At 37.4% G+C, this 25402-nt stretch overlaps 1 non-coding gene and 1 pseudogene across 1 annotated transcript; both read right to left on the bottom strand.

Annotated features, from left to right (window-relative positions):
• Positions 1 to 1501: 1501 nt before the first annotated feature.
• On the bottom strand, positions 1502 to 24739 carry LOC142605617 (UDP-glycosyltransferase 87A1-like; annotated as a pseudogene).
• LOC142608495 (small nucleolar RNA R71) lies at positions 17512 to 17620 on the bottom strand. Its single transcript, XR_012839524.1, has one exon. It is a non-coding gene; the product is annotated as a small nucleolar RNA R71 (small nucleolar RNA).
• Positions 24740 to 25402: the final 663 nt, after the last annotated feature.

Genomic DNA, 25402 nt, shown 5'->3' with positions numbered 1-25402 from the left:
TTAATTACCATTTCATTTTAATTTTCCATTTTAAATTGTTTGTTCGTTTAGACCCCTTAAACCAGATTGTTTAGCCTAATTAATTAACCAAGTTGATTATTAGGTTTATTATTCAGATCTAGGTTAAACAAGCATGTATTATATCATGTACAAAAGTGGAAAAGTAAATAACACCACGATATGATGAATCAGGAAAACCGATGAAACGAACCATTTCAAGGTAAAAACCTGAGGAGGATTTAACCTAGCTACCCTCAAGGTAGAGTAAATCCACTATAAGAGAATCGGAGTTTTTACAACAGATTTAACCCTAAATCTAATGCTACCTCATGTAGTAATTGACTAACACGACCACGTGCAAGCTCCGAATCCACGGATTTCTTCTCTCCTTAGATTTACAGCAACACAAGCACCCTTGCTTGTGACTTTTAGTTCTCACTCAAAGGTTTCAGATCACCATCAATAATGATTTTGTTGCAACAACTAGGTTCTACCAACGCTTGATTGTAGATCTTGCTCTAGTAGATTATTATATAGTTAGAAGGTACAAAACCTCTTAGATCTCACAAAAAGTAACAGAAAAGTCTTCCAAAAAGTCTCCAAGACGTAGCTAGGGTTTCCCTTTTATATGTGAATAACTTGGAATGAAACCCTAAACGTTTTTGAGGGCTTGGGCCTGATTTAAAAATCTGTAGAATTTCTTTTCCTGCAATTTTCAATTGATCGAGCCTAATTCTTGATCAGTCGAGCAAGGCAATAAGTGACTCCCTTTTTCTACAGTAAGCTGAACTTGAAACTTGAAACCTAGACATTTAAGCATTGCCTAACACATAGACTAGACATGTTTTGTTCTCGGTTTGCCAACACAAATAAACTGTGATTCTAAACATTTAAACCTAAATCTTTAGAACCTAATAATCTCCCCCTTTGGCAATTCACGACAAAACAAATATACACAGTTAAATGCTTAAATTAAATACCAACCCAAATATAAGATATTGTCCTAATACGATTCTTATACAACTACTAACTATTAGTTGCTAGTATAGACAACAACTGTTGAAAGAATTAAGCTATAAATACCTAAAACACTGAAAACAAACCATAAACACATGTGTGGAAAATACAATACCAAATCTAAGTAAAAATCTGATCTTTAATTCACAACACATATAAAGAAACAGCAATATCATAATGAATAACCTCATCATCAATAACTATCATAATCAATAAGCACATCAATGTTTGTGAAACAAGAACAGAAACACTGATCAAATCTAAACAATGACATATGAAGATCAAAGGAAATATAAACATCAAAACCAAAGAAAATACATCAAACTCCCCCTAAATACAATAACTCTACGCCCCTTAAGTACAAAAAGTCCTAAAACCAGTAAATCTCATAACCAAATTTAAGATCAACGTGGAATTCTCAAAGACAAATGGCCACTAACTTTTATGTAGTGGTGCCACCAAAGAACAAAATAGTTACATTTACTCAATAACCATGGCAATCTAAAAGGTTCTTAATGAAGTCATTAATGCTCATCTCAGCTGATCCACCTTTTGCAATTGAACATTGACGTATTTGTTTAACTTCACCTGCTTTTGTCCTAATTTTTTTCACTTCATCACTCTCCAAATCCATAAATTTCTGCACTAACTTTGCAATTTCCACTCTTGTCACCAAATTGTCCTCTTTGACATTTTGCTTCATCCTCCACCCAATTTTCCAATCCTCCACAATTAGCTTACTATTAAAGACTTGATCAAATGCTATGGGGAAGGTAAGAAAAGGAAGACCATAGAACATACCTTCTCGAGTGGAATTCCAACCGCAGTGTGACAAAAATCCTCTAATGGAAGAATGAGATAAGACTCTCAATTGGTCGCACCAAGGCACTATTAAGTTATTAACCCCATATTACCACAAACCTCTTTTAACTTGTAAGTCTCATCACGTGCCACCCATAAGAATCTGACACCACTATCATGCAAACCAGCTACAATTTCATCCATTTGGGCACAAGAAACTGAAAGAAAGCTTCCCATTGAAATATATAGAACAGAACTTTTAGGTTGACGATCTAGCCAATGTAGATAACTGTTGTCACTAAGATTTGTATTTTCCCCAAGATCAAAGTCATGTATGGTCGGGCCCATAGCATATACAGGGAATGAAAAATTTTCTTTTAGAACATCGATTACTTTAGATTCCAGCTCATAGATAGCAGTGAATAAAAGGTACTGTGCTTTGCTTACCCACGAAAAAAATTCAAGTAACCAGTCCGTCATTTCTTGGTTTCTACCATCAAGAGGAATATCCATTCGCCGTGTGGAAGAAATTCCAGGAATGTACTCTACACGCTCCTCATCTTTTGTTGTCAAGCAAAAAATAATTCAGCAATCAAAATATTCAATTGGGTGACACGTTATTTCTTTGAGTTGCTTTGATGTTTTGCTTGAGTTACATGAATGCTAGAAGTTACGAAAATCAAAGTGATTGTGGTTTGTAAAGTTGTGATTTATAACTATTTTGTGTTGACTTTAATTTTGTGTCAAATTTGATTGTAATTTTGTTCAATCTTTTATACCCTGTACTTTATGTGGGATTTTATTGTAAGAGTTATGTGATAGAGAAAGAGAGTGTGAAGACTCAAACATGTGAAGACAGAAGTTTTCTCGTGGGTAGCTTGCGACTAAGCATCCCACAAAATGATGCATGTGCCCTGCACATGACTGGAATGCGAAGAGTCATGACAGATGGTGACAGCTGGTTTTCGCGAGTGTCCGTGAGTAAGGCCTTCCCGCGAGATACCCGCGAAACAGTCTGTTATGCTATTTTGTTCTATCTGCTTCACTACATTCTCAATCATACTATATATACCATCATTACCCACATATTGAGTAAAGAGTTTTCAGAAGAGAAAACTCTAGCCTCAACCCTTGAGAGTGTGAGATTGTCATACCCACAATTCTACACACTATCCATTGTGGTTTTCCTCTACTCTTACCTCTCCATTTCTAAATCCTTGAGAGGTTGATAACCTAAACACTTACCACACCCATACTGAGTATCCAGTGAGTTTTGGTGCTGCTGGGAAGTATTGGAAGAAGCCAAACTTTGGTGGATGTAATCGAGCACATTGCGGGATCCAGAAAGTTAGACAAGACACGGTTTCGAGAGCCTTGTTGGAGTAGGAGCTTGGAAGGCTTAGGTGCATTGGGTAGACTAGGCTTGGAGGGTCTTTTGCTATTCGTGTATCCCAACTTATTGTCTAGTGGATCAATTTACCGCTTAGAGGGCGGCGAAGAGGTTTTTCGCTGATTTCTTCAGTTTCCTCTTCGATAACACATCGGCGTGTTATCTTGTGTTTGCATCTCTCTTCCCCACTCTTATAACTTTCATTTTACTGCTGTGCTTTATTGAATATGGCTTAGAGTAGTTGTTTTGTTTGTTCGCTCGCATTTATTCTATTCCGCACTTAGTTTAAGTTAGAGTAAAATCAACCAAACCATAATTTTTTAATTTGGGGTCTAAACAACTCTTGTGTTTTTAACACAATTCCGAACTTTCATGGTTAAAGCATTATGTCAAGTTGAGAAAGCATTTCCTTTCAATTGAATGCTCTAATTTCTTCCCAATTTCTAGTTGAATGTGTAACTTGTGGCCTTTATTTATGTCACACATCCGGCTAAAATATGAGGATGGCTTGATTTTTGTGTGTGTTGTTTATTTGAAAGTTACGACATCTAAGGGCTCATTTGGTTTGGCCATGATTCAGTTTTCATAGCTCATAACTCATAACTCAAACTTAAAACTCATAACTCATAACTCAAACTTCACTTTATCTCAAAAACTACAAAATTCTTGTTTGGTCACATAACTCAATCACATAACTCACCTTTTGCCACCATAACTCATATTTTAGAAACTGAAAACACCAAAATTCTGTTTTCAGTTTCCATCGTCCATTATTCAAATTTTTGAGTTTTGAGTAATAGAAACATCACCCAAAAACCAAGCCAGACAATTTTTTTTTTTTTGTGGGACCCATGCGTTTTGGAAACTTAGTGATGAAAACTGAGTGATATCACTCAAAATCATGGTGAGTGATAAACCAAGCCCAACATTATTTCAATGGTCTATAAATCCATAACTGTTTTTTAAAAAGAATTTCCCGATGAATTCAGTTTTAATTGATGTATTTTTTTCTCATAAAGTAAAAATCTCATCCATATTTGATTGTATTTAAAATAATTTTATTACTTCAATATTTATCAAACTAAATTCATGATTTATTAATTGTAATATTATTCTTTTGAAAAACGGTTTGTCATGTTAATGGATCTTTTTAAAACAATTATTAATGAACTATATTGAGAAAGTTTTGAGATCACTTTTGTAAGGGCACAAATTGCACTTGGACCCAACCGTGTGAAGGGCACAGGCTCAAATAGCCTTATATAATGAAATTTGTAGAGTGTGGGCTTGAAACCTAGGTTTTATGGATATTGGATAACAAGTATGGTGGGCTACATCCCCAATACATGCACAATGAAATGGTTTTATGACAAAAACTCTCCTCGGACGTTAGTCGAGGATGAATTATATTCCTTTTTATTCTTTACACAATAGATTGTATTTGAAGGTGGTGTGTACAGTGTTTTTCTCTTTCTTCTCTCGATCCCCCTTCTTGAATGCCATTCTTTTCCTTTTATATTATCTTCCTTCTTCCTACCATCCTCCACGTATGAACTAGATCACCAATCTAGATACTTGTTCCATCTACCATCTTCTTGAAGCCCTTAAACAACAGCTGTAACACTGTCCACCACTGTTCAGAGGTTATTTCCCCATTAATGCGGCTAGAGAGGTAGGTGCAGAGTCTTTAATGCAGTGGTAGCAGCTTTCTCTAAGATATTTCTTCTTCACTCCTTCTTCCTGTGCTCATGTGGAACATATCCTCCCTCATCAGACTTTCTAGAAATCCCTTACATAGACCAGGATGTATGGTACGACCTTTATTTCATAGAGCCAAGGAGATCTCTCTCCTCGAACCATTTCCACCAATTTCTCTCATAACAATTTGCTTGTGGGCCTTTATATCCAGTATAGTCATTATCACTGAGACCTCCTCTGACGAGTTAATATCCTCAGATCAAGCCCAAGGCCCACAAACACACTTTGACTCTTCTGCCCCCACAATAGCCCCTCAAAAATTCATTTTTTCCTCCCATCTGAGGGGAAAAATGAAGTTTTGATTCAACACCATCACTCTAGCACGCTCATAGAACCGTTACATGTGAGAATGCCATCTCACTTCATTTGAAACTGCTCCTGACGCCTCGAAATTCATAACACCCCCATTAAATGCTCCAAGCAACACCCTGTCTGCCACGTCCAATGGTAGGTCGCATATCCAACGGTTCGGGTTCTTTTCCAAAATTTTAGCGGGATAACTCCCAATTAATGTTGCTTCCTTTATGTCAAAACACCTAGGAAATCACGACTCGAACCATTACTCCAGAAATCAATCACATCTTACAACTTCCTCCTTTCCACTTTTCTCCAGAAGATCGTGAAGAATCGTCCACTCAGTTCTTATAAGTTTTCACTCTTCTAAAATCTTTTTCTCCTTGGCTATAGTCCTCGGCCATTAGCTGCACCCCTTCCCTTTCTAAAACTCCATTTTTCTTCCAACCAAATGGGTAGATTTAAGTGCCTAGTAGATACTGATGCTGGTATAGAGGGTTTTCGGGCCAAATACCACATCTTTCCGGATGTGGGTTTGAGATACTGCTCCCCAGAGGCCATAGCTGATGATAGAAAAGAAGGGGAAGTTGTAAATCCCATTATTGCCTTTTTAGAGGGTGGAATGACACTTCCCATGAAAAACGTAACCAGTGAATCCCACCGTAACCATAGATTATGCCCAGATCAATGTACACCTAACATGTTTATAATCCTAGGTTGTGTAAACGCCTTCAACGAGAAAATGGGCTTAAACCTCACATGGCACGATGTCGTCCATATGTATGAATGTCATAAACTTAAAAATGTAGGTTACTATCTCAAATCCAGGTCTAGCATTGTTAGACTCATATCATGTCTCCCCAAATCTAACAAAGGCATGAAGGACGACTACTTAATCACCTTCGGGAGATGGTCCGACGGCCCTCATTGTTCGATCAAAGAGGGAAAACTAGGTGTGATTCCTTAGGACTTAGGTCCCCTGGTTTTGGGTCTAGTTCCCCTAACTTCATCACCTAGATTCACATTTGTATTCCATCGTTCTCTGCATTTAATGTTTATTATTGATTTAACCAGATTTGGTTTCTCGGATGTTTTTCTTTGCAGATAAGTAACACGTATCGCCCTACTTGAGTTTAATCAACATTGCGGAACTCAACAGAGTTCTGAGATCCGAGATATTCGTAAGTGAAGACCTGCGGGTGAGGGCTACCCATCTCATCTAAGGATACGAACCACTGTCGAACATCGTCCAAGATATTGGAAATGTGATCATCACAAGTGACTGGAGACGTAGACGAATAGACGTCTCGAAACCAGATTTTCTTGCTCCCCACGACTTACCAGACGACCCCTCTGTCATTCTATACGTACGCCCAATAAAAATGATCCCTATTTCAGCACAACCTAAAGCAAAAACCATCCGAGAAGAACCCGCGTCTCCTCGTCTATCCCTTGAAGAAGAAATAGACCAGTTCCGACTTGAGGAAGCAGAAAAACCATCAAAGGACCACGTTGTCAACATCTTGGACGAAGAAGAGGAATTCGCCGAGGGCTCTTGTATCCAGGGTTTGATAGTTGCACGTATTGATAAGAGTGATGAGGAAGAAGAAGAAATGTCTTGAAAACAAGGGTTAGGTTTGAGGGGTCTGCTTACCCAAAAAGGCCAACAATCCACCGCAAAAAATGACTCGGCGTCCCAACTTCCTACCAATCTTCTTCCTCCACCTCCTCCTCTAAGCCCTTTTCTCCCCGATCCCAACCCCAAGAAGAAAAAACCAATTGAGGTTGAAGAAGAGGAACTGGCCCAGAAGAAGAAACAGAAACAACAAAAAGCAGGAAAGGGCCAGACTCGAGCCTCCTCCACGGAGAGTAGAGATAGCCGTGATTTGGCCGAGGTGTGCCGTACCCCAGCTCACTGGTCACCACCGCTAGAGTTGGACAGAACTCCTATCCCAGAACACTCTTCCATAAGGGAATTCCAAAAAGGGCATGCTCACCACTTAGCTAAAACCCTGGAAAAACCCCTCCTCCTGCCAAGGGATATGGAAGCCTTGGAGAACATGAATCAACCTCAACTTTTCCTTCCCTTAAAAAGGGATTTGGCTCTGGTATGTACCATTCAACTAGTTCTGCTTTGCTTTTTGACTTTTCTTTTCATATGAACTATCTTATACATACTTTTCTACTACTCCCATCAAAATGCATTTGTTCGCCATTGCTTCTCAAGCTATCCAGGAGGTTTTCGTGGCTGAAAAGTAGGTACAAGATGCTTGGAGCAAGACTAATGCCGAGATCAGGGTCAGGGTAGAAACTGAAAAAGCCCTGGGACAGGCTGAGCATAAAAAGAAGAAGCTTGCTCATAAGCTAGTAGTAGAGGAGCAACTAAGGAAAAGCGCTGAGGCTGGTCTTAAAACGGCCGAGGCACAAGCCGAGGAGCAACGCAAGCAGCTTCGAAGCAAAAGAGAGGAACTTGCCACTGCCCAACAAGAGATTGAATGTTTGAAGGGTGAATTGGCGCAAGCCAAAGAAGCAGCTCATACCATCAAGGAAACTGTTGATGTTGCATCGCTTGCTTCCTTCAACAAGGGGGTTGAAGAAACATAAACCCGCCTAGTTAAAGACTTTGCTGAAATATGTAGGGAATATTGTCAACAAGTATGGACAGAAGCCCTGCATGTTGCTGGGGTCCCTGCTACTGAAAACATGTGGATTCCTCCAGACATTCGCGTGATTGAAGCTTTGCCTCCTCCAACTGCCTCTGAATCAGCGCCTCCTTCCCAAACCTCAGTTGTCCAGGACCCACTTCCACCCATTAAAGCATCCACAGGCCCTGATCAGACTGCAGCCCAAGATGAGGAGACTAACAAGGGTTTCAGCAAGAAGATTGACCAGGTTGACCCTTCACTTAGGGCAAAAGACAAAGGAAAACAAATCATGACCTCGTCCGAGATGAAGTCTTCCATCGTTCCTTTTGTTATCAAGGAAGTGGCTCCTCAATCCAAAGAAATTGGTCAAAAAGGGGCAGAGAACAAAGCAAAGGAAGAAGAGACCAAGTCCCAAGAGAACCCTCTAGTGAAGGCTAAAACATGAACAGCTTGGAACCCTCTCTCTTCCGACCTTTTGTTTTAATTCCAAATAGCACTTCTTCATTTATATTTTTTTTTATCTATTATTTTATCTCTAATGTAATCAAGTACATTCCTAATGACATGTTTAAGATTTTGATTTTTACTTCTTTACAAATTTCACTCATTGGAAATGTTTAATTCTTACTCTTATTACAATTAATATACATAATATGAATGACTTAGTGCATAAAGGAACAAGATAGGTCTTAACAATGCCTTAAACAATATCAACAGTATGTTCTAGAGATACTTTCATTTTTTGAACTTATGTCTTCAATAAATAATTTGTATGGTGGAATTAGGTTAAGCAGCAGCACATAGTTGAGTACATAAAGCATTCACAAATTCAAAACAAGAGGAATATAGTCTAAAGCTAGACTTAATATGAAACTTAGGTACAAAGTAACTCACAAACCTTACCAAAGTATATGGCCCAAGAACTAAACATAACCAAAATTCTGCTTGATCCTTAGAAAGCTGGGCAGAAACGTTAGTTTTTCCAAAAATAAATAATCTGAGAACCAAACACTATTAAGGTTCTATTCCACATTTAATAAAAATATCAATTTCTACAAGGTATGTGGTCCAAGGAGCCAGGCATGACCAAGTTTCTGTTTGATACTTAGAAAGATGAACAAAAAATGTTAATTTACCCAAAGTAGATGATCCGAGGACCAGACATAACTGAAGTTCTATTTAACACTTAACAAAGATATCAATTTCTACAAGGTACGTGGTCCGAGGAGCCAAGCATGACCAAGTTTTTGTTTGATACTTAGAAAGATGAACAAAAAATGTTAATTTCCCCAAAGTAGATGATCCGAGAACCAGACATAACTGAGATTCGGTTTAACACTTAATAAAGATATCAATTTCTACAAGGTACGTGGTCTGAAGAGCCAGACATGACCAAGTTTCTGTTTGATACTTAGAAAGATGAACAAAAATGTTAGTTTCCCCAAAGTAGATGATCCGAAGACCAAACATAACTGAGGTTCTGTTTAACATTTAATAAAGATATCAATTTCTACAAGGTACGTGGTCTAAGGAGCTAAGCATGACCAAGTTTCTGTTTGATACTTAGAAAGATGAACAAAAATATTAATTTCCCCAAAGTAGATGATCCGAAGACCAGACATAACTGAGGTTCTGTTTAACACTTAATAAAGATATCAATTTTTACAAGGTACGTGGTCTGAGGAGCCAAGCATGACCAAGTTTCTGTTTGATACTTAGAAAGATGAACAAAAATGTTAATTTCCCCAAAGTAGATGATCCGAAGACCAGACATAACTGAGGTTCTGTTTAACACTTAATAAAGATATCAATTTCTACAAGGTATGTGGTCTGAGGAGCCAAGCATGACCAAGTTTCTGTTTGATACTTAGAAAGATGAACAAAAATGTTAATTTCCCCAAAGTAGATGATCCAAGGACCAGACATAACTGAGGTTCTGTTTAACACATAATAAATATATCAATTTGTACAAGGTACGTGGTCCGAGGAGCCAAGCATGACCAAGTTTCTATTTGATATTTGTTAAAAATGAAAAAAAAAATCAACACAACACCATATTAATAGAAAAATAATGGCAAAAGTGCCCTTCATTAATAATAATACATTCGTAGGTTATTTACATTCTAGGGACGTTGTACAGCTTTTTCATCTAAGTCTGCAAGATAATATGCCTCTATACCAGCTACTGACGTAATACGATAAGGTCCCTCCCAGTTAGGTCCTAATTTAACCCATGCTGGGTTCTTGGCTGTACCCATGACTTTTCTTAATACCAAATCTCCAAGGGCTAATGGCCTCAACTTTACATGAGAATCATATCTTTGTTTAAGCTTTTGCTGATAATAAGCTAACTGAACCATAGCATTCTCTTGTCATTCCTCAACTAAGTCTAAGCCTTTTTCCAGTAAGTTGTCATTACTGCTAGGGATGAAGGAGCTCGTTCTTAGCGTCGAAAACCTAGCTTCCAAAGGGATTACAGCCTCAGCTCCGTAAGTCATGGAGAAAGGCGTCTCTCTAGTGGATCTTCGAGGCGTAGTTCGATACGTCCACAAAACATGCGGCAATTCTTCTACCCATCTTCCTTTAGCATTATCTAGCCTTTTCTTGAGTCCACTAACTATAACTTTGTTTACAGCCTTGGCTTGTCCATTCCCTTGCAAATAAGCTGGAGTGAAATACCTATTCAAGATGCCTAAATCACCACAATACCTTCTAAAGGGTTTACTATCAAATTGTAGGCCATTATCTGAAATAAGAGTATGAGGGATTCCAAACCTAGTGACAATATTTTTCCAGACGAACTTCTTTGCGTCCACATCCCTGATATTCGACAATGATTCAGCTTCAACCCACTTAGTGAAATAATCTGTTCCGACAATCAACCATCTTCTATTCTTTGCTGCCTTTGGAAAAGGTCCTACAATGTCCAAGCCCCATTGAGCAAAAGGCCAAGGACTAGACAGAGGATTAAGGACGCCCCCTGGTTGATGAATGTTGGGAGCATACCTCTGACACTGATCACACTTTCTTGCAAAATCTTGTGCTTCTCTCTGCATATTGGGCCACCAATATCCCTAGGTAAGAGCTCTATGTGCCAAAGACCTTCCTCTTGTGTGACTTCCACAAATCCCTCATGCAACTCCTCTAAAAGTAACTCCGTTGCTTCAGGATGCACACACAGCAAATATGGTCCTAAAAAGGAGCGCTTGTATAACTTTTGATCCTCGGATAACTAGAACCGAGGTGCCTTCTTACGTATTTTGTCCGCTTCAATTTTCTCCTCGGGCAAGACATCACCGCTAAGGAAGGATACTATAAGGTCCATCCAACTAGGTCCTACTCTTACTTGATGAACTCGAATGGGGTTCACACTTGTTCTAGAAGGCTTTAACAAATCTTCCACAAGGATAACCCGAGGTAGACTTTATGCCGAGGACGTCGCAAGGGTATCCAGGGAATCGGCATGGGTATTCATACTCCTTGATACATGCAACAAGATAAACGATTCAAACTTTGATTGTAAATACCTGGCTCGGGTTAGATATTCTTGCATCCTTGGATCTCTAGCCTCCAATATTCCCTCTACTTGACCCACAACTAATTGCGAATCCGAGAACATTTGCACTGATTTTCCCCCCATTTTTTGAACCATATCCATTCCAACCAATAAAACTTCATATTCTGCCTCATTGTTGGTGGCTGAGAATCTCAATCTCAAGGACTTCTCAAAAGTAAGCCCCTCAGGGGATACTAGGACTAGTCCCACACCAGATCCTCTTTAATTCGTTGCCCCATCAACGTATACTTTCCACGTCGCAGACTCCTTGCACAAGATTATGCCAACTAATTTTTCATCCATGTCCAACCCCTTAGCATTATCTTCTAATGACGGCTCAGTAAACTCTGCGACCAAATCAGCAAGCACTTGACCCTTCACGGAAGTTTAAGGCATATACTTGATGTCAAAAGCCCCCAATATGGTGCCCCACTTAGCAATCCTACTCGTATAATCAGCACTTCGAAGTACAGATTTGAGAGGAAGTTAAGTCAAAACCACAACTATATGAGATTGAAAATAGTGTGGAAGCTTACGCGTACCATGCACCACCGCAAGGATCTCCTTTTCCAACGGTAGATAATGTACCTCAGCCTCATGTAAAGATTTGTTCACATAATAAACTGGCTTTTGTATATTGTTGTTAATCCGTATTAAAACCAAACTAACAGCATGATCAACCACAGTAATATACGCGAACAAAACCTCATCAATTTCTGGCCGAGACATAATGGGCGGACACGAAAGATATTCCTTAAGCTGTTGAAAAGTTGTAGCACATTCCTAGCTCCACTCAAATCCTTTCCACTTATTCAGCAGCTGGAAGAAAGGTCTGCACCTATCCGCGGACCGTGAAATAAATCGGTTGAGGGCAGCGGTCATCCCTATCAACCTTTGAACTTCTTTTGGATTTCAAGGAGGTTGTAAGCTATTAATTGCCTTGACCTGAGCATGATTGACTTCAATTCCTCTGTGTGTTACCATATAACTTAGGAACTTACCAGATCCCACCCCAAAGGAGCATTTGGAAGCATTAAGGCGTAACTTGTACCTCCTCAACGTTTGAAAAGTATCACTCAAATTTGATATATGCATAGAAACCATTTTACTTTTCACCACCATGTCATCCACACACACTTCAATTGTTTTTCCCGATTGAGGCTCAAACATCCTAGTCATCATCCTTTGATAGGTAGCCCCTGCATTCTTCAAGCCGAAAGGCATCACCTTATTATGATAATTCCCTATAGGAGTGACAAATGTTGTTTTCTCCTGATCCTCCAAAGTCAAGGGTATCTGGTGGTAACCTTGAAAAGCATCCAGAAAGCTCATTCAAGGATGCCTCACAGTGGCATCTACCAACTGATCTATGCGAGGCATTGGAAATGAATCTTTAGGACAAGCCTTGTTCAAATCTGTGAAGTCTACATAAACTCTCTATTTCCCATTCTTCTTCTTCACTACCACTGTGTGAGCCAACCACTCTGGATAAAATACCTCCTTAATAGCACCAGCCACTTTGAGCTTAAGTACCTCTTCCTTGACAGCCTCAGTATGCTCTTTAGATGAGCGCCGAGATGGTTGTTTCTTTGGCACCACAGACGGATTGACATTCAAATGATGACAAATGAATCTTGGATCAACCTCCAGGGCCTCATAAGCATTCCACGCAAATACATCCATATTCTTCTTCAAAAACACGACCAGCTCCTCCTTCTCAAGAGGTGGCAGTTGAATTCCCACCTGAAAGAAATTTTCAAGATCATCGCCAATAAGAACCTTCTCTAACTCTTCACATGCATGCTCTTCTACCTCGGCAATCTTAGGTGTGGCTAAGGAAATTGATTGCTATGAACGCTTCTCAGCCGAGGCCGATAACTCTTGCCCAGTCTGATGCAGAACTGTAGCTGTTATACATTGTCTAGCCATAGATTAACTCACAACAATTTCTTTGATCAGTCCTCTAGATGGGAACTTCACCTTGACATGGAGAGTTGAGAAAACAGCACCTAGAGCATGCAGCCAAGGCCTTGCCACAATGGCCGTGTAGGGAGAATAAGCATCTACCACAATGAAATCCACGTCCACAATCTCCGAGCTTGATTGCACAGGTAACCGAATTTGCCCTTTTGGAATGACAGCTTTCCCCTCAAAGCTTATGAGCGGCGAATCATAAGCCGTAAGATCCTCGAGCTTTAGGTTGATCCCCCTAAACAAGTCAAGGTACATAATGTCAGCCCTACTACCCTAGTCAACCATTACCCTTCTCACGTCATAGCCCCCTATTCTAAGCGTAACTACTAAGGCATCATCATGTGGTTGAATAGTCCCAATCTTGTCTTCTTCCGAGAAACCTAAGACAGGTGGAGTATTCCCCTTAATCCTTTTTGGCTCAGAATGAGACTCCTCAGTAAGAGTTCGGGACACAGACATGACTCTAGTAAGGCGGGAACCAGTCCTTCCTAGAGCAGCAAAAATAACATTGATCGTACCCAAAGGATGCCTTGAAGCATTATTACCCTGATTTACCGAGCCTGAATGATCTCCTTGCCTATTGGGCCGATATAAAAACTGCTTCAACCTTCCCTCCTTAACCAACTACTCCAAATGATTCCACAAGGTCCTACAATTCTCAGTGGTATGACCTCGCTCTTGATGATAATGACATTGAAGGTTCTGATTACGCTTCATAGGGTCCCCTGCCATTTTTTTGGGCCACTTAAAGTGTGATTCATGACGAATTTTCTCTAATATCTGTTGCACAGGTTCACGAAACACAGTATTCACTACCTGAGGAGGGGCTGAACCAAATTGCCTAGCGAAATCTCTCCTCGGCCTATTGTTATTGTATCTGTCCGACCTGAAATCTCTCCTCTCCTGAGGGATAACCTTCGCCTTCCCCTTACCTTATTGCTGATCTTCCTCCACCCGTTTGTATTCATCAATACGATCCATGAGTCGACGTACACTCCTTACAGGCTTCTTGGTCAAAGATTTCCTTAAGTCATGATCAGTTGGAAGGCCAACCTTGAAAGTGTTAATCGCCACCTCGTCAAAATCACCATCGATCTCATTAAACATCTTCTAGTATCTATTAGAATATGTTTTCAAGGTCTCTCCCTCCCTCATGGCCATGGACAATAATGAATCTAGAGGCCGAGGAACTCTATTGCAGGTAATGAAACAAGACCCAAATGCCATAGTGAGTTCCATAAAGGAATCAATTGAACTTGCCCTCAGCCCATTGAACCATCTCATCGCAACATGTCCCAAGCTAGAAGGGAAGACTTTGCACATTAGAGTTGCATTATTGGCATGCATCGCCATTTTCTGATTATAATGGCTCACATGCTCCACGGGGTCTGTGCGGCCATTATAGATAGTGAAATTTGGTTGGGTGAAGCGCCGAGGAAGCTCTCCTTTCTCCAACCTGGGCGTGAAGGGTGAGTTGGAAATTTGATGCAACGCAGTGCTCATAGCATCATTTCCCAAGCCCTTGGAAGAAGACTTCTTGCCCTTGTGACCATGAAGATCATCCTCCTCATTGAAGAAAGTCTCACTAGGAGGAGTTCTTGACCTGGGCCTATAGCTACTACCTTGGGAGTCTTTAGAGGAAGGATTAGAAAAAGAGGGTGTTCGCTGTTGTCTTGTCTGGCGCAGCTTCTTCTTCAGATGGTCAATCTCTTTTTGCATGGCCTTAGCATTATCCTCACGAGGGATTCTACTCCCTCCCCGTGAATGACTCCTAGTGGTGTGCCCTGTGTGCACACTGCCCTCCCGATCTTTTTCCCGCTCAAGACGTTGAAAGTGGTCTTCCTGTTGGGATCCCATAGACTCTGCATGGTGTGGACCTAAGCCAGCCATCACGCTATCCGTCCTTTAACACAAGATTTCCCACAAACGGCGCCAATTGTAAGGGCACAATTTGCACTTGGACCCAATTGTGTGAAGGGTACAGGCCCAAATAGCCTTATATAATGAAATTTGATGTGCATTGATAATAGCTTAATTTTGCATATTTATATCATTGTTAGAAAGCATTATCATACTTATTTTGAGGTAATTCATGCATTTTATATTTGGTTTTGGAATAATGGTGAATAATCAATTTTGTCCTTAATTGAATCTTATTGCGTGAATTTATCTTTTGTAGGAGAATGTAATTAAATAAGTGGATTTGCGCAATGAAGAAAGCTAATAGAATTTACTTTTACAAGGGCCATGATGAAGTTAAAGAAGACCAACCCAATTAAATTTAAGTCCAATTGGAGCAGGGAATCAAAGGAAATTTGCATCAAATCCAAGTTCAATTCGGATTAGGATTCCAGCCTGCACATCAGTTAGTATTTTTGGCATATCTTTTTCCTCAGATGTCCAATCGAGATGATTCAAGTTGGGCTAGAAATTTAACTTAAAGGCTTACAACTTTTTAGTTTACTAAAAGTCCGAATTCTGACATTAAATGGGCCAAAATTGTCGGTTAAGTGAAGCCTAAAAATTTGGAATTTTCCCCAAACGGGAATTCAACTTGTAATAGGATTCCTTGGCCTATTTAAAGGCTCTTTAGGGCAAAATTCAGGGAGGCGAGTGCTAGGGCTGAGGGCTGAACATAGAGAGTGCGGCTACTTCTTTGGTTTTCTTCCATGACAGTTAGTTTTATTTTATCGGTCTAGTTTAATGTTTAGTATTTTATTCTTGTGTTTTATTTTAATTATTATGAGTAGCTAAATTTATAATTAGGGTTGAGGATGAAACCTTGTTAAGGATTATTAGTAATATTTATGTGATTTGATTTTTCCCACAATAGTTGTTCTTTAATTATTTAAATTGTTCTTGCTTCATATCAATTGACTAAGATGAGATTTTAGATATGAGTTCAATCATGTTTTTCTCATGATTTAGGATTTGTCTTAATTATTGAATGCTTGGTTTATTAATTTTTTATTATAAAATTGGATATCGCTTGTGATTTATCTGTCAATGGATAAAATTTATGATTTGATTTTTAGAATTGGATATATCTTGTGATTTGTTTGGCTACAAATACAATTGATGATTTGATTTTATACTTAAGAAGCGAAGAAAAACATGCTTTTGATTTTTTAAAATAAAGATTTTAATGAGAATATTTTCCATGATAGCAAGTTTGATTTCTAGATTATCATGTAGTAGTTGGGAAAAATTAATGATCATAAATATATACTGATATGACTTACAAGGTGGATTCCAAAACCTTAATTCCTTTCCCTTGATTGTTTACATCTATTTATTGCTTTATATCTTTTGCTTAGTTTAACTATTTTCTTAGTTTATTTAATTTCAAAACAACTAATTTTTATTAAACGAGATTAGGATTAATTTGGTTAAGATTTAATTAATTTTCTTACATTCATTCAAGTCCCTGTGGGTTCGACCTCGTTCTTGTCAAACTATACTTCGGTACGGTTTGTACACTTATGAGTATTTTAAAATTTCACAACAAGTTTTTGGCGCCGTTGCCGGGGACTTGGTTAGGAAAATAAATTAAGTCTTAATTGAATTTTTTTCTTCTACTAGTTGTAGTTAAATTTTATTTTATTTTTAAAAAAAATTATTTCTTTGTGCATGGTGTATGAGAACTTGGATACGTGATAAAGATAATCATCTTGTTAGTTTTGATTATTCATCCACAATGGGAGAAAAAGGAGATGATTCAAAAACTTTTAGGGAGTTGTTCTCACCCATAACCACCAACCCTCCATCTTGCATAGTATTGCCTGCAACCACTGCTGCACATTTTGAGTTAAAGCCACAGATAATCCATCTTCTGCCTGCTTTCCATGGATTGGATAAAGAAGATCCTTATATGCATGTGAAGGATTTTCTTGAGATTTGTGCTACTTGTAAGTTCTAGAACTTCACTGATGAGTCTGTTCGCTTGCGTTTATTTCCTTTTTCCTTGAAGAACAAGGCAAAAGCATGGCTTAATTCTTTGTCACTTGGATCTATCACTTCATGGGAATTATTGGTCACAAAATTCCTCTCTGAAATTTTCCCAATGGTCAAGACCAATGCTTTGAGGAGAGAAATTGCAGATTTTTATTAGGATGAACAAGAGAAATTTTGTGAGAGTTAGGAGAGATTTAAGGACTTGATCTTAAAGTGTCCCCATCATGGTTTTGAAACATGGAGACTAGTACAATATTTTTATAATGGTTTGACTCAGACTAATCGTAACATGATTGAGTCCATGAATGGTGGTGGATTTTTGAGTCTTGTAGATGATGAGGCATACAAATTTCTTGAGAATTTTTCTGAAATTTCACAACAATGGGATTTTTCCAACCGTAAAGAGAGATCTGCCCCTGGAATTAAGAAAGGAGGATTGTATGAAGTTAGTGAAGATTTAGACATAAAAGCTAGGTTAGACAATCTCATTCGTAAGGTTGAGGCTTTAGCTTTAGGTAAAGGGATGAATTCTGTCAATCAAGTTCAAAGTGAAATATGTTCTATTTGTGCAAGTCCTATGCATACAACACAAATGTGTCCTTCCATAGCTAGGTACCCTGATTTTTATACTGAACAAGAAAATTCACTGAATAATTATGGAAAACCATTTGCTAGTCCATTTTCAGAGACATACAATCCAAATTGGAGGAACCATCCTAATTTCTCATGGAGGCAAAATCAGCCTCCCACAAATGTAGGTGGACAACAAGTGCATCAACAAAGTCAATTTCGTCCACCTACTCAAGCATATCCTCCCATTCCTCAATCACCTCCTCAGTTTGTAGCACCACCAAGACAACAATCATCATTGGAGGAGTCTCTCAAAACTTTCATGCAATCAACTAGTCAAGCCATTCAAGAGATGAAAATTTCCACCCATTTGAATACTCAAGCTATTTCAAAGTTGGAAAATCAAATTGGCCAGTTAGCAACCCAAGTTGGAGAGAGGGAAAAAAGGAAAATTCCTAGTCAACCTATACCTAACCCAAAAGGATAGTATGCCATCAATGGTTCTTCTAGTTCTACTCATGGACAAGAACATGTTCAATCTATTACTACCCTTAGGTCTAGTAAGCAAGTTGATAATCAAGTGAAAATGCCAAAAGTGGAGGATGATGAAAATATTGTGTTAAAGGAAAAAGGTACTCATAGTTCACATGATGATCATAGAGAAAAGAAGGACAACCCACCCTCCATTCCAATTCAGGATCTTAGTTCCCCCCTTGATAAGAGGTTTGTTTCTAAAGCTCCATTTCCTCAAAGGTTAATCAGTCCTCAGAAAAGTGCGCAATTTGGAGACATTTTAGAGGTTTTTAAGCAAGTGCAAATAAACATTCCATTTCTTGAAGCAATTCATCAAGTTCCTGCTTATGCCAAGTTTCTAAAAGATCTTGTGACAATGAAGAGAAAGACAAATGTCCCTAAAAAGACATTTTTGACAGAGCAAGTCAGTTCAATTATTCAGAATAAATATCCAGTGAAATGTAAGGACCCAGGATCTCCTACAATTTCATGCAAGATTGGGGATCGCCTCATTGAGCGAGCTTTGCTAGATTTGGGGGCAAGTGTGAACTTAATGCCATATTCAATTTATTTACAGTTAGGTTTGGGGGAGTTAAAACCAACAACCATGACACTTTAATTAGCTGATAGGTCTGTGAAAATCCCTAGAGGTATTGTTGAGGATGTGTTGATTAAGGTGGATGCATTCTATTTTCCTATTGATTTTGTTGTGTTAGACACTGAGCCTGCTCTAAATGCCAATACACAAATCCATGTCATTTTGGGTCGCCCTTTCTTAGCCACATCCAATGCTTTGATCAATTGTCAAAGTGGTGTGATGAAGATTTCTTTTGGAAATATGACTGTTGAGCTTAATATCTTTGACATAAGTAAGCAAGTACCAGATAATGAGAATATATGTGAGGTTAACATGATTGGGAACCTCGTCCATGATACTCTCATACAATCAAGTTGTAAGGATCCCCTAAAGGATTGCTTAACCCTTTTTTATTGCAATTTGGATATTGAAAAATCAATTGAAGAGGTCAATGCATTGTTAGATTCTGTTCCTCTCTTAAGTACTGATAGCTGGCAGCCAAAAGTGGTCCCTTTTCCACTTTCTTCATCCCCACTCCCATCTATTGTAGAACCGCCAAAGTTGGATAACTTTTGGGAACACCACTTGATAAGTATACCTCAAGAACACAAGGAAGCTATAGGTTGGAAAATTGCTGATATTAAGAGTATTAGTTCTTCTATGGTTATGCAAAGAATTCACTTGGAAGACACTACAAAAGCTTCCTAACATGTTTTTGATCCAGGTAAGTTACAATCTCATTGGACTAGTCCATTCATAATATGCATTATTTATCTCCATGGTATTGTTGAGGGTTGGATGGTCTTGTTTATCAGGATTGATATCTAGTTGTGTTGAATTTTTTTTTCAAAAAAAAAAAAAAAAAAATCTTTTTCTTGTTTATTTTATGTTTTTAGATTAATATTTGTGTTTATTTTATTGTTTAGTGTTATTCTCTTTTGTTCTAGCTGATATTTGATAGAAATTAAAATTTACAACAATCAGCTTGATCAAGGTATGTCTCCTCCTTCTCCTTACTTTACTTGTTACTACTTGGTTCTCATGTTGCATATTAATTTTTTTGCTCTCTTTTCATTCAAGACATATATTTGAGAGTATCATTTTTAACATTGAGGACAATGTTTGGTTTAGGTTTGGGGGGGATGTATATAGATTTCTATCTTTTTGTTTTGTTTTGTTTAGTTGTGTTAAAAAAAAAAAATCTTTTGCCTAGCTTGAGGTTATGTTTTGAGTTTGTTATACTACTCCTGCTTAAAGAATTTCATTAGTTTCATGCTCAATTCATTGCACATGCACGTAGCCATTCAGACACAACTTGTTGTTGAAGGATAAAAATGATTAGAAAATCTTGATGATAACAATGTGGAGACTGTAACCCTTGTGAGTTTTGAGCCAATTATTATTTTTTAAGGGCTATTTATTGTTTCTAATCTTAAAGTTCATTTGGAAGTGCATAACATGTTTCCCTTGTTGTAGTCTCATTGTTCTTTCTTTTGGCCAAGAAAAAAAATCTAATTTTATGTCACACTTGAATCTTTTGAAGTCATTGATGTTGAATGAACTATACTAGTCTTTGAGAGATGAGATTAGGCCATTTTTGTGTACTTTGAGCCATATATGTGTTTTTCTTTTTCTTTCTTGATACATTATCGCTAGTCACCCCGTTGAGCCTTTTAATTAGCATTTCTTTCTTAAAGCCCTTATCCATAGTGTTTCAAGATAGAATTTGATCAGTTTGTTTCAATATGGTGGTTTGTATAAGAATTCAAAGAAGGAAGAAAAAAGAAGTCAAAGAAAAAAAAATTCAAAAAAAAAAAGAGGAAAAGTGTCAAAAAGAAGAAAATAAAAAGGGTTCTCATCAAATTTTGAGAAGTGAAATGTAAGGAATGAGTACTACTTTGAAGAAGAAGAGTTGAAAAAAAAAAGTGTTGAATGGAAATTCCAAAAAGTGTTGACATTCCAACTATCTTGAAAACACTTCTTATATTTACCTTCACCCATTTTTATTTCATTCCCTTTGCTTTTTTCCTACATTATGTCCTAATAAAGTCCTTATTTGATCTTGAAGATTGTGTAGTTCAGATATTGATATGACTGAGAAGAAAAAAGGTATGGTATAAATTATTTTTCGCATCCTTTCATAAGACTACTTGTTCTTTCTTGATTAAGCATTTTTCATGTGATTTATATGTGAGGTATTTGATTTTGCTTACATTATTCCACTCACGTATGTTGTTAAGAGTGTTACACTCCATTTCAGAGTGATTTCATTTGTTGAGTGATAACACTGGAAAGATTTGAGTTGAAGCATACTTTCAAATAGAGATTCGAGTCAAATTTATTCTAAAACTAAGAGTATGTTTGGGTTGGCTACCACTTTTCACTCACATTGAGTTTTGATGGCTTGAGAAATTTCTTTAGCATTTGTAGTGTTTTTAAACTTGAACTAATCCTTTTTGCAAAAGGCAATTGAAAAAAAAAATGTTTGATTTTCTTTGTTTTGTTTATTTTAGTATTCATTCTTAGAATTTTGTGGGTATATTCCCTGCAAACCCTCACGAGACTACAACTCGTCCACTAGTGTAAGCTAGGGGTTTGAAGGCTTGTTGCATACGCTAAATGCAATCGAAATTTCCAGCGAAAGTGGATTAGTTAGGATTTTCTTTTTCTTTGTTTTTTATTTCTTTGTTTTGTTTTACTCTTTATCTGTTTTGCTCGAGGACTAGCAAAATGTAGGTTTGGGGGTATTTGATGTGCATTGATAATAGCTTAATTTTGCATATTTATATCATTGTTAGAAAGCATTATCATACTTATTTTGAGGTAATTCATGCATTTTATATTTGGTTTCGGAATAATAGTGAATAATCAATTTTGTCCTTAATTGAATCTTATTGCGTGAATTTATCTTTTGTAGGAGAATGGAATTAAATAAGTGGATTTGTGCAATGAAGAAAGCTAATAGACTTTACTTTTACAAGGGCCATGATGAAGTTAAAGAAGACCAATCCAATTAAATTTAAGTCCAATTGGAGCAGGGAATCAAAGGAAATTTGCATCAAATCCAAGTTCAATTCGGATTAGGATTCCAGCCTGCACATCAATTAGTATTTTTGGCATAACTTTTGCCTCAGATGTCCAATCGAGATGATTCAAGTTGGATTAGAAATTTAACTTAAAGGGTTACAACTTTGTAGTTTACCAAAAGTCCGAATTCTGACATTAAATGGGCCAAAATTGTCGGTTAAGTGAAGCCTAAAAATCTAGAATTTTCTCCAAACGGGAATTCAACTTGTAATAGGATTCCTTGGCCTATTTAAAGGCTCTTTAGGGCAAAATTCAGGGAGGCGAGTGCTAGGGCTGAGGGCTGAACATAAAGAGTGCGGCTACTTCTTTGGTTTTCTTCCATAACAGTTAGTTTTATTTTATTTGTCTAGTTTAATGTTTAGTATTTTATTCTTGTGTTTTATTTTAATTATTATGAGTAGCTAAATTTATAATTAGGGTTGAGGATGAAACCTTGTTAAGGATTATTAGTAATATTTATGTGATTTGATTTTTCCCACAATAGTTGTTCTTTAATTATTAAAATTGTTCTTGCTTCATATCAATTGACTAAGATGAGATTCTAGATATGAGTTCAATCATGTTTTTCTCATGATTTAGGATTTGTCTTAATTAATTGAATGCTTGGTTTATTAATTCTTGATTATAAAATTGGATATCGCTTGTGATTTATCTGTCAATAGATACAATTTATGATTTGATTTTTAGAATTGGATATATCTTGTGATTTGTTTGGCTACAGATACAATTGATAATTTGATTTTATACTTAAGAAGCGAAGAAGAACATGCTTTTGATTTTTTAAAATAAAGATTTTAATGAGAATATTTTCCATGATAGCAAGATTGATTTCTAGATTATCATGTAGTAGTTGGGAAAAATTAATGATCATAAATATATGCTGATATGACTTATAAGGCGGATTCCAAAACCTTAATTCATTTCCCTTGATTGTTTACATCTATTTATTGCTTTATATCTTTTGCTTAGTTTAACTATTTTCTTAGTTTATTTAATTTCAAAACAACTAATTTTTATTAAACTAGATTAGGATTAATTTGGTTAAGATTTAATTAATTTTCATACCTTCATTCAAGTCCCTGTGGGTTCGACCTTGTTCTTGTCAAATTATACTTCGGTACGGTTCGTACACTTGGGAGTATTTTAAAATTTCACAACAAAATTTGTAGAGCGTGGGCTTGAAACCTATGTTTTATGAATATTGGATAACAAGTATGGTGGGCTAGATCACCAATACATGCACAATGAAATGGTTTTATGACAAAAACTCTCCTCGGACGTTAGCCGAGGATGAATTATATTCCTTTTTATTCTTTCCACAATAGATTATATTTGAAGGTGGTGTGTACAGTGTTTTTCTCTTTCTTCTCTCGATCCCCCTTCTTAAATGCCATTCTTTTCCTTTTATATTATCTTTCTTCTTCCTACCATCCTCCACGTATGAACTAGATCACCAATCTAGATACTTGTCCCATCCACCGTCTTCTTGAAGCCCTTAAACAACAGCTGTAACATTGTCCATCGCTGTTCAGAGGTCATTTCCCCATTAATGCAGCCAGAGAGGTAGGTGCAGAGTCTTTAATGCGGTGGTAGCAGCTTTCTCTAAGATATTTCTTCTTCACTCCTTCTTCCTGTGCTCATGTGGAACATATCCTCGCTTATCAGACCTTCTAGAAATCCCTTACATACACCAGGATGTATGGTACGACCTTTATTTCATAAAGCCGAGGAGATCTCTCTCCTCGGACCATTTCCACCAATTTCTCTCGTAACAATTTGCTTGTGGGCCTTTATATCCAGTATAGTCATTATCACTGAAACCTCTTCGGACGAGTTAATATCCTCAAATCAAGCCCAAGGCCCACAAACACAATCTGACTCTTCTGCCCCCACAACTTTTATAAGTAATATAAAAAGTTTCAGCAAAATTAACTGTTTTATCATTTCTTTCATAAAACATTTTTAAAATTAGTTTCTAAATCAATACTCTTAAATTATCCGTTAACATTTCCCTAAGATTGATACTTATCATTTAAGACTGCCGAAGCATAGTGTATTAGTGCACCAACTCGAGATGTTCATAAAAGGAAATTACACTAACCTGAGATGTCAGCAGTGAAATGACCGTTTTGATCTAATAGATCGAAATGCTGGAGGATCATTAACATGGATGGTGACGAAGTCCAAAACGCTGCAATCGGAATATTTCTCCGGTTCCCAACGCCAACTGCCCAGAAAAGAAAGGTATCAGCTAAAATAACTGTCACCGGCGGCAGCTCAATCCGATCAAGGAGCTGCACAAATGGAGCTTCCAACTTTGTCCTGGTAGCTTCGAAGAAGGCTTTAAAGTTAGCGGCGCGGACTAGCTCTGACGGAATAACGTTGGGTATGGAGCTAAAGCGAATGTTGTCGGGCTTTGGGCCGAAGCCGATGAAACCAAGCCATTCTTCAGTGACAACGAAGGTGACGAGGATATTGTTGTTTTTCGAAACAAGTATCTTACAGAGGTTCATCATGGGGTAGATGTGGCCCCGACCTGGATAAGGCAAGGCTACTATGTGGATGTGGCCGTGTATGGTTGGGTTAGCTTTCAGGGAATCCATGTTCACAATTTTTTGTTTGTATCACTTTATCTCAGTCGTAGATAAGAACTTTACCGGCTTATATGGAGTGAAGCTTGGTCCAAAATAGCTTTATGAGTATTAATTAAGGTTTTTTTTTTTTTTTGAGAAGGAATTAAGGTTATGTATGGAAAACATTTATTTTACTGGAGTTGTAAATTTTTTGTTAAAAATATTATAAATAAAGAGAAAAATTAATTGAAATAATATAGTAAAATTCATGAATAGTACTTAAAAAGTACTGTAAAATTTATAAATAATAATAAAAATAAATTAAATAATACAATAAACTAACAAAATTAATTATGTCAAAAGTCCGTTAAATAACGAAAAATAACCTCGTTTGTAATGCAACGTAACTGAAACTCTGTCAAAAAAAGAAAAAGAAAAAATGTGCACTTTTCAAAGTTTCGAGGGCACAACTTTCTTTTTTTTAGCAAAAAAAAGTGGTGTATTCGAAACTTTGAAAAATGTTCTGCATGCGTATTCAAACAAGGGTTTGGTTAATGTGTGTCCTAAGCGCACACATTAAGCCTTCCATTTTTTGGAAACATTTTCTCGAGTATTGAAAAAATTGTCAATACTTTTTCAATTCCCGAGAGAATACTTTCAAAAGTGATTTATTATTGTGTGCCCTTAGGGCAC

Source organism: Castanea sativa, chromosome 8, assembly GCF_040712315.1.
Source record: "Castanea sativa cultivar Marrone di Chiusa Pesio chromosome 8, ASM4071231v1".
In the NCBI taxonomy this organism is placed as follows: Eukaryota; Viridiplantae; Streptophyta; class Magnoliopsida; order Fagales; family Fagaceae; genus Castanea; species Castanea sativa.
Note: the sequence above shows the minus strand (reverse complement) of the source record. Positions and strands in the feature narration are given on the sequence as shown.